An 11,180-nucleotide genomic window follows, 5' to 3' on the forward strand; every position below is an offset into this window, starting at 1 on the left:
CGTATATGTATACACATATATACATAATTTTGAAGTTAGAAACATGGTAAGGCTGATCAGTAGACCGTATGTGTAAAGTTTAAATCATAAAGAAAACACTGGAAATGAGCAAATTCAGTTTATGGAAAAACGATAAAAGTTGCAACAAAACATTGAATAACCAAATTTTTCAAAAAGAATGCGCATTTTTTTAACGGGACAATGAAATTTCGTATGTTTTAATACCAACGCAAGTCACAAATTATAATAATATATATTTATGGGAATAATATAAAATTTCAGGGAAAAGCTCGAGTGCGAAGCACGAGATACGTAATGAGAATGTGTTCATTAAAGCCGACGGAGCTTTAACAAAAGAGAATCCACAATCACCAAATTACTGTTGTCGATACTTTCGCCTTTAGTTTTAAAAAGTCTGTGCAGAAAGATCGAGCGCGTAGCGCAAGGTACATACAATATCGAGCGCGAAGCGCGAGGTAAATGCGTTATCGAGCGAAAAGCGCGAGAACCAACAGTCGATCAAACCTGCGAGCCGCCCGCGCGGGCAGATTTTTTTTGTGGGATCAACCAAAAATGTCTTGCCAATGACACCTTGCATTCAATTTTTTCAAATCAACAACTGTAAATGATTTGAACAATATTTGCATACCAAAAACATATTTTAAAGATTATTTTGAGGATAAAACAATTTTTCCTGTAATTTTGTTTTAATTGATAACAAATAGTTACTATTCAAACCTCGCTTTTATAAATAAATTCACTTGTTCAATATTTTTTCCATAATAGGGTCAATTTTTCAGCGAAAGCAACTAAGAACGTATTCCTAAAGACTTTAAACCTTCAGAAACACTGAAGATATCATATGGAATATATTATACATATTTTTGGTTGTAGCTAATATAATATGTCCAATAAATGTATAATTTGATAACCCAATAGTTCTATAACCAAGAATTCATCACACCTTCGATTAACACATATATAATGACTTTAGGTTTTTAAATCATTCAGCAAAAAAAATTGTATTTATCATGGAAAAATGGCGACAAAAATATGTCAAGAAGGAATACTTGGCAATATGTTTCTTGTAGTTTCTACAAAAAATTGATAATTATCGGGGAAAAATAGTTTTACTATGAATTTGTTCGTAAATATTGTTTCAATATTTAACAGCTTATGTTAAACCGACAAATATACAAGAAGAAGTTATTAATAAGACATTTCTAGTTCCTTCACCCAGGAAAATAAACCTATTTATACAAAAGTGGCAAAAATTTACAGTTGCTTATGAAAATTGTTTAAATAATGAACGCTTCCTGTCCGAAGGTAAAGTAGCGTAACAGTAAATTATTAGCAATACATTTTTTGTTAACTTCGCAAAAAAATTAGACTATTTTTGAAAAAATGGTCAGAATGCGTATTTTTTATAAAAAATTCCTAATTAATATTTGTTATCCATTTAAACAAAGTTATAGCTAAGAGTAAGTGGCAGTAGTTTTTTATTTTCATTTTTATGTATTTAAAATTAAATCTTTGAATTTTGAAGAAATCTTATTAATAAATATTTCCCCATATACGTTCCTATTCTGTGTGCACAATTTTAAAAATCTGAAATACAATCAAAAAGTAAAAATTAAAAAATGTTAATTTACGGTTTCGAAAGTTTTTAAAAGGAGTTTGCTACAACTAATATCAGAAGTCGAAATGGCTAAAGGGTTCTTATTTATTCCAAGTACTTTAAGTCTCAAACAATTCTAAAGGTCATTAGATAACAAAAAAAAATTTTTAATGCGTCTTTTATCAAGAATTATTTCTATTGTTATATCAAATTTGAATTATATTATTAATCACAGTTTTACTGTAGACAAATTTTGTACAAAGATTATAAATCAGTAACTTCTCTCCTGTTCGTAACATTCTTTCAAATTAAAGCTCGAATTATAGTCTGTTAGATTTGTTTTAAAGAAAGCATTTAAAAAAAAAAAACATTTAAAAAACGGTGAAACCACACGTAAGTAGGTCAATACAATTCCAAAATGTTTATATAATTTACAGACAGAAAAGTAAGAACAGGAATTTAAATCACGGGAAATCTTAGCTATTCGTTTTAGTATATCCGCATAAAAATAATTTGTTATGACGATTAATTAACTGTTTTAAATGTTTTCATGAAATATTTTCATCATTTCCCTTAAATTCTTAAAAGAAAAATCATTCAATATTTTTAGAAATCCTTTACTATACATTTTTTTAGTTAAGAACGTTTAATTAAAATAATTTGTATACTTTCTGAATTATTAATATTACAAAACTCTCTCTATGAGGAAGCAAAACGCTAGAAAAATTGTAAATTGGTTAGTATCATCTATTTTGTTTTTAAATTCAAAAATTCAGACCTTGTGAATTAGAAAATCTTTCGGATGAACCAACACATTGTGAATCTTTGATCAATTCCTTCAATTGAAAAAGAAACTAAGAATAATGAACAAAGAAAGCAAGCAGATTATTTTGCATCAATATTAGTACGCTGAAACGAAATATGCTGCAAAATTTCCATTGCTGCGCTAACTAACCTTCGTTAATTCTTCGTTTATTTCATTAAAATTCTTGCGGAGAATTCAGCTTCCAGAAAAGAACGTTATAAATTAAAGAAAAAATTGTTTTCTATTTAAAAGGGTTATTTGTAAATAAATGTTAATTTATTTTGTATTTTAACTGATCCTAAATATAAAACAGAGTGCAAACAAAAAGCACGAACTTAAGATTTAAAAAATGTACAAAAGCCATATTATTTGCAATAAAAACGTAGGACTTGTTTAAATGTACTTACTGGCGCAAAACTTTAACTAAACAGCGGTGGCAGCAAATCTAAAAAAGTAGAAAAAAGCTCTTTTTAGGTTTAAGCAATTAAAACAACAGTAACTTTTTTGTGAAAACCTGGATATTTCTTCGTAAAAATATTTTGATATAAAATATAAAAAAGAATATTTTGAAATATTAACATCAAATAAATTTTAGTGGAAGCGGGTCTGAGAAAAATTGTTAACTAGCATGCTGCAGAAAAATATTTAAATGAACAAAATTTAAGAAATAAAGCGTTTCAAGCAATTTTCGTGCGCGAAACTTGAATGGAAGGATTAAGGCTTTCGTCAGAAAGGCAACTTTTTGAAATACGTTCTACGCTGATGCTTGATCTTTTTTTAAATCACTCTCTGAGTCTTTCAGTCCCCAAATTTAAATTATTCTGAAATTTTCTCTGCGAAACAGATTAAAGTAAAATTTTGATACCACCATTCAATGCATGATAAAATTATTCTCTCAGTGAATATACTAATTAATGAGCTTTCAATTTATTTCTTTGATGCACATTTATGCTCTTTTCAAAATCATTCCAAAAAATTGGATTTTTTTGTTTAAAAAAAACTAGTGTAAAAAACAAAAATTGATACATGCAACGCTTTTATAACAAACCACGAAATTGATTAAACTAGAAAACAAACATGCGCACAATTTTTTACACGCAATTTTTAAATTAAAATATAAAATTTTGGTTTTTCATATTATCTATTATATAAAGTGATGGTCAACTCACACTTATTTCATCTACTCCCCCTCAACAACCTTAAATCTTCCCCTCTTACTTCCCCTATTTACCCTACTGCATATTATCTAACTCCCACCAGCTTCTCAACTTTGCCTCCACCTTATTTCCCCTAATTCTCGCTTCACCCACATCTCTTACTTATCCTCCTCTTATTTTTCCTAATTCCGGTCACTCCCAATATTATTCTTTTTTTACTTTCCTTATTTTCCCACACCTTAATTTCTCCTCCTTCCCCTACTTCCCTCGTTATCCCCTACTCATTCTTATTTCCCTGCTATCCCTCCGCACACTTCCATTTGCGTCACCATTGCGCCTCCCCACACTTTCCCTACTTATTATCCAATAGCTTACCCTAATTTCCTCCTGCTCTCACCTACCTTATTTCTTCTTCCCTAACTCCCTCCAATTTTTCCACCTCTCATTTCTGCTCTATTTCCCTCCCAGGAAAAAGTACGATGAACGGAAGGACAGGCAGACACCTGAAAAAAATTATAAGGATTTCTGCTCAGGGCTAGGAATCCCTTAAAACCAAAATGGAATTTTTCTATTCAATTTTTTATAACAATATCAATTATTAGCGAATGATGCTAAGTCACAACTAAACTATTTTTGATATAAACTATAAGACAAGAAAACGCGTAAAGCGTACCATTATTTTTTTCTTATCTCATGCAATGTTTAAATTAAATGAAAAAAGTAATAACTTCAGGATTATTATATAATATTATTAGACGCTAGAAATAAAATAAACGGTTTTTTTGTTGTTTTTTCATAAATACTAAGTGAAAAACGCTAAAATACCCTATTATTGTTCAAATATTGCAAATAATCTTTGAAATCTAATAATTTTTTATTAAAAATATAACTTCAAAATAATCGTAACATAATACAAAATTCTTCCTATTTTTAAATCTTTTTTTTTTTAATTGAAAGGTTTATGTTTAAAATACTTGACTTCGGGTGCAAAGCCTTAAAATAAACTTAAATTATGGAAAAATGGTAAATCTTCTACAAAATGTAGGAGAGCGGTGGGTAATGTGTCACACATGTTATAAAAAGCTCCGTTAAAAGATAAATATGTTGAAAACTATAGTAAAATAATATGGAGCACGTAAATCAATATCTTATCTACCCTATGGGTATGATTATTATTGAATTTACATCCATTAAAGTAGTTAATTTTCAAGTTTCACAAAAAGTGTGCCTGCGCTAATTTATCCTTCCTGGTTGGCTAATGTGGCACGCTCTTAGTGCAATTTCGGAAAGGGAAGTATAAGTTGTTTATTAATTTCAATGAAATTAATTTTGGGTAAATGATGGGTTTAAATAATTACTTATAAATTGTGTGCAACTTGAACGTTATACATTACGTCTTTTTAAACCCGAAAAATGCTACTTTACTTTTTCACTACTTTTTGGTCACTTCAAAAATACACACATAACACCTAAAAATAACTTTTCATAATAAGAATTGAGTGATTAGCTTTATTGAGCAAATTTTATCACTATACAAAACAGTACACATAAAAAAATACAGCACAGTAAATACCTCTCGCTATAAATCAGTCAATTTCTGTAAATGAGGGTGCGCCACATTAACCACCGCGCCGCATTACCCGCCGCTCCCCTAATCTTTTTGTTAGAATCCATAATTGTTAAAAGATTATAAATCTTGTTCAAGATATTATGACTTTTTTTGAAAATACCAATTGTCGATGTAAAACGCAAACTAAATTGGTTCAAAGTTATTCATCATTTTAAAAATCTAATGATCTTTTAATTAAAATTTCAATTTCTGATGGAAAACGCTAGCCCAATTTAAATTTGCTCCCTCTTGTTAATTTTATTATTTTAAACAAAAATCATAGGATTAATATTTCATGATTTCTGTAAAAGATGTGAATTTCCGGTCAAGAAAACGTTAACAAAGCCGAAAAATTCGAATTGGTTAAAAACTTTAATCTTGAAAATCGAATAATTTGTTATAAAAAAACACCTTTCTGAATGTTAATGCGATGATTTCCTAGATAAAAAATTAAAATTTTTGACAAAAACCCCTAACATAACATCAGAGAAAATTTGCCAGAATTGTAAACCTTCAAAATATAATGCGTTATATTCAAGAAACCCGATTTTATTTTTTAAAAAACGTTAATATAAGCTTAAACTGTTCAAAGATTGCATATCTTGTTCAATCTATAATATTTCATTAAAAATAGCCATTTCAGATTTAAACAGCCTAAATGATATAAAATTGTTCCAAATTAGAGGTCTAGATAGTTTTTGTTTAAAAATGTTCATTTCTGGTTAAAAACACTAACACGACCAAAATTTCTTCCAAAATTTTATTTCATCGTAACTTTATAACTTTATATTAAAACTCTTTATGAAAAAGACTGGATTTCAGAGAAAAGCACAAACAAAACACGCATATTATTTTTAATAATTTATTAGATACTTTGAACATTTTAATTAGCCTTTTGCAAGAGTATTTTAAAAACACAAATGTATATTTGCAGATAAAAACGACTATAACTAAGGAAAAGCCCATCAGAGTTTTAATAACAACGATTCCAAGACTTTTGAGACATATCATTCCACTATTTTTTTAGCTAGGATTGTTTTTAACAGCTAACTTGTCAATTTAATCATTTATTTGTTTCTCAAGTATATATGAATTATTTCTTAAAAAGAGTGACTTTGTGTAAGAAATGTCTTCTAAAGATAAAAATTCATATTTTTGAAATTGCCCGTTTCCAATTGAAATTAACAATATTGCGCAATATACTCGACTGAGTACAAGAGCACTGCGACCCTTCCGAGGCGAGAATCGCAATCGTCTTTGGCTCTGCCCCCTGAGAAACTGCGAGGGCCAGCAGTTCTAGAAATTACAAAACCGTCTCCTATGGGAACAAAAGTCTGCACTACATGATCATTCTAATAAATGATTTCAATGACAATTTTTGTTCAATTAAAAGAAAATTGTTCAAATACCAGTGACTATTACTCCGGCCTTATTCGTGACATTCTTTATTGTAGTAGACGCGAAATCGTAAATGATCCATGGGTGTGAGAAAAGCATACTCGGGTGCTAATTACACCGCAAGTGCAGTGTAATCAGGTTTTAGAAAAAAATGCCGCCGTTTCCTCGCACGCTCATGCATCATCACGGACTCGTTGAATGTTTCATTTTTCATTTTTTCTAGCTTTTTTCGCTCGCGGCGTTCTTGAAAAGACACGATGCGACGTAAAAGCGCACGAGCGAAACGTAATGCCTGATACGATATTTTTCTCTGCGGCACTTGCTCGAATTATGAGAATAATATGCACCGAGCAGAAGGATTTAATCCGCGTGAAACACGATGGCAGCGAGGATTAGCCAGCGCAATGAGATTCAAGTGCAACTCACGACGCGTTATGTACGCAAGTGGGGAAAGTTCTATCCTGGATATGTGCTTGCTTAAAAAAAAAGAGCAAGTACTTACAGACACCTAAGTCTCACATTCTGATTTATCTGTAACAGTTTAACAATTTAAGAAATACCAATTTCCGGTATTAAAGGTCAGTAAAACCAAAAATGCTACACTAATTGTTACTTTAATTATTTTTAAAGTAATCCAAATGATAATAAAAATCGGAAATATTTAAAGAATTGTTTAAATACAGAATAATTATTTTTATGAAAAATTATTTTTATTTGGTTTGATAGACATTTAACATTTTCGTTGAAAAATCATATTTTTGGGTTGAAAATTCCGCTGTTTTGTAGTTAATTCATCTTTTTGGATTTAGAATTCAACAGTTTTGTTGACAATTTATGTTTTCTGTAGAAATTTCATATTTTATTTCTCAATTTGTCTTTATTCATAGAAAGTTATCTTCTTAGTGGGAAATTCATCATCCTAATGAAGATTTTGGTTTTATTTAATTTTTTTATCTGGAAACTTGAATATCCTACTTTTGGCTCAAAATGTATCCTTCACAAGTTGGAAACTACACTTTTTGGAAGAAAATTCATAATATTTTGTTGAAAATTCGTCATTCTGGACAGAAAATTATTATTGTTTGTTGCACATTTATCTTCTTGGTTGAGGATTCAACTACTTTCTTAAAAATTAATTTTTTTCAATGAAAATTAATTTTGTGATCTTAAAACGTCCGGACTCAATTTTTTTTAATGCTTATATTTTTTAGTTAAAATTTAAAATAATTGTTTAAAAACTCATATTTCTTGATTGAAAATTGATAAGCTGGTGAATAAATTATCTATTTCGAGTTAAAAGTGAATTTTTTCAACAACTTTTCTTTTTAATTTCGTTTACAAACTTATCTATTGTAGCTGAAAATTTAACTTTCTGGTAAGTTAAAGGGATGATTTTTTAAAAAAATACTTAAATTTCAAGAAAAAAAGTTTATTTTTTAACCAAATACTGGAATTTTCTTCCTACAAAGGTAGATTTTCAACCAAATAGTCGAATTTGTAAAGAGAAAATACTAAGACACAATGAAAAACAGTCGAGTTTTAAACAAAAATAGGAATTCTAAATTAAAATTTTAAATTTTGGGGTGACAGACATGAATGCTTAAATAATTTGTTGAATTTTCAAATAAAAAACATTAATTTTAACTACAAAATTTAAGTTTCAACAAAATAGTTAAATTTTCAACCAAAGAGATAAATTTCATTTCAATTAGTTAATTTCCAACTAAACAGATTCAGTTTTTAACAAAAAAGGAAATTGCAACGAAAAAGATTAGTTTACTACCAACAATGCCGAATTCTCAACTAAAAAGTATCAATTTACCACCAAAAAAATTATAATTTACATTTTAAAGTAAAAAATTGGTTTAAAATTTTTCGAAACACGGACTTGCAAGAAATTATTTAAATTATTCACCGTAGAGATGAACATTCAAACAAAAAAAAAATTTCAATAAAGTGGTTCAACTTTTATAGAAGCAGTTGAATTTTTAATTTAAAAAAATAATGTTTTTAACCAACAATGGAAAAGTTACATTTTTAGTTCAAAATGTTATATTTTTAACAACAAAAAAAGAGTTTTGAATAAAGTAGTTGAAGTTATCGACCAACGAGCTGAATAACTCAATCAAATTTTAACCAATTTTAATTAACAAGGGCTTATTTCACTTTTAATATTATTAACAGAAAAAAAGTGTTGAATGGAAATTAAGGTCATTACATTGTTGATAAAGTTAAGAAAGAAATTGGAAATAAATGAGAAGCTTTGAAATATTTGTTATTATAGTTTCGTGATTTTCTACCGTGATAAAATATACAAACTATTGTTGAAAATGTGTTTTTTTTGTAGTTTCAAGCAAAACAAAAAATTTAAAATGCAGTAAAAATGGTGAAATTCTGAATTATTATATACATGAACCTGCTGCAACATTATGCTTATTCAACCGGGGATCGACTTCTGTATTTACTTTGGTTTCTTAGTTTAATGAGAAGTGCATTTGGTTGCTTTTAATAAAAAGATGTTGATTTTACTTAGAACTATATGCATTTTCATTAAAAGAACTGTTTTATCTTAAACCGATTTCAATGGTATTTATTATGATAGCGAAATTCGTTTAATTTGAGTTTACAGCGTTCTGTTCGATAAATTGTAACGAACAATATACATATTGATTGCAAAAACGGTAGGACATTATTACTTTCCCTTGTTATTTTACAATTTAACTTGATCAACACAGAAACTTTACGAATTTTTATTGATTTATATTCTATAATAACAGTAATGTTTTAATTCCAGTTTAATTCTGATTTACAATTCAATTCCCATATAGATAAGTTTCCCATAAGTTTCGGGTGTCACCTCTTACTGGACTTGATACTAAATCAGTACCTTCGAAACTTAAACTGTCAGGGCCGCCTAAGCCGTTTCCAATTAAAATGTATAATATTGCGCAATATACTCGACTGAGTAATCACGCACCGCGGCCCTTTACAGACGGCAGTCGCAAAAGTCTCTTACCCTGGCGAGATGGCACCTGGCGTGTAATTATTAATTAGGAAAATAGAACGGACTGTCTCAATACCAAAAACGAGATTCAGCTAAATGTACATTATTTTTTATTTTTGAAGTGAATCCGATGCCAGTTCTTTGTGAAAGCTTTCAACGAGCGCCGTGTACTTATGGAAGTCAAATTAAAGCTGATAATTAAAATAATCTGTCGGTGGTTTCTAGAATACAAGCGAAAGCAAGAGGATGAAAAATGCAATCTCTCAAAGGAGGAAATAAGCTCGATTCTCGAAAAGGAGAAGCTAATTGACGTGCTTTCGTTGGCACAATAACTCCGTCTTTGCGAAAGAGGAGCCATTGCTCCGGATTCATTTCATTATCATCGATATTCGATTTCCTTTCAAGAGAACTTTCGTAATATACTTGGACCTCATTAACTCACATTGCCAGACGCCAATTGGCATTAATAAAAACGGAAAAACGCCTTCGATAGAATTTACAACGCAAATTATTCTGAATTATCTCCGCAACCTAGCAATATTTTATATAGATGCAAATAAGAAATGTTAAAAAATTTGTAAAATTCATTTGCAAATTTGTTTAATATAATTGAGTATTCTAACATTACGTCATACTCGGTCGGTTACGTCGAAATCTATAAGGCTATACCACTTGGTGGACTTTAAAGCTTTAATTAGATAGGAGTTTGACTAAAATTAATTTTTGTAGACGAAAGTAAGTGTGAAATCGTGATATGGCTTTGCTTCTCAGATAGAAAAGCCATTTCTTTAATTATTGTTAGCAATTGAGGAAGTGTGCGATTTGGACAATCCATCAAAAAAAATATAATGTGCCGTGATTGAGGTTAGGTTGCATTTTTGGGATAGTTGGCGGTCAAAATTTTTGAATTTTGGTAGTTCAATTTTTCTGTATTCTTTTAAAAACCTTTCAAATTTCTTGAAATCGTTAAAAATCTCTTGAGAAACCCTAAGATCACTTAACGTCTTTTTTAAATCCTTTAAAGTCTCGTTGATATAAATTTATTTGATATGAGACTACTTAAAATCACTTATTATCGAAAAGTATTATAACATAAGTCGCCGGCAATTGAGACTATAACCTAAATTACGGCAAATTATATTTTTTCGTGATGGATTGCCTAATAGAACATTTTCCAGATTGTCAACAATAATGAAATAAATGGCTTTTCTTTCTTAAAAGCAAATGTACATCACGATTTTTTAATCAATATCGCCGAAATTAATTAATTTTAGTCAAACTTCTATCTAAATAATGCTTTTCAGTCCACCAAGTGGTATAGTCTTACAGATTTTGATGTTACCGAACGAACGTGACGTAATATTAGAATACTCAATTAGAAACTTCAAGATGTGGTGAAATACTAAAAGTAGAACAAATTTGTATGCATTTTATAAATTCTTTTTAGACAATAAATTCAATTTATATGTTTATGTTTTTTCTAATACATAATTAAAAATCTGTCATAAGGACAACCGCAGGATTTCGCCGGGAGCGGGTGCTAATCTGAAAAATTGCACCCGCTTCCAGCGAAATCGCGGTAAAATTTC

Source organism: Belonocnema kinseyi, chromosome 9 (assembly GCF_010883055.1).
Source record: "Belonocnema kinseyi isolate 2016_QV_RU_SX_M_011 chromosome 9, B_treatae_v1, whole genome shotgun sequence".
Lineage (NCBI taxonomy): Eukaryota > Metazoa > Arthropoda > Insecta > Hymenoptera > Cynipidae > Belonocnema > Belonocnema kinseyi.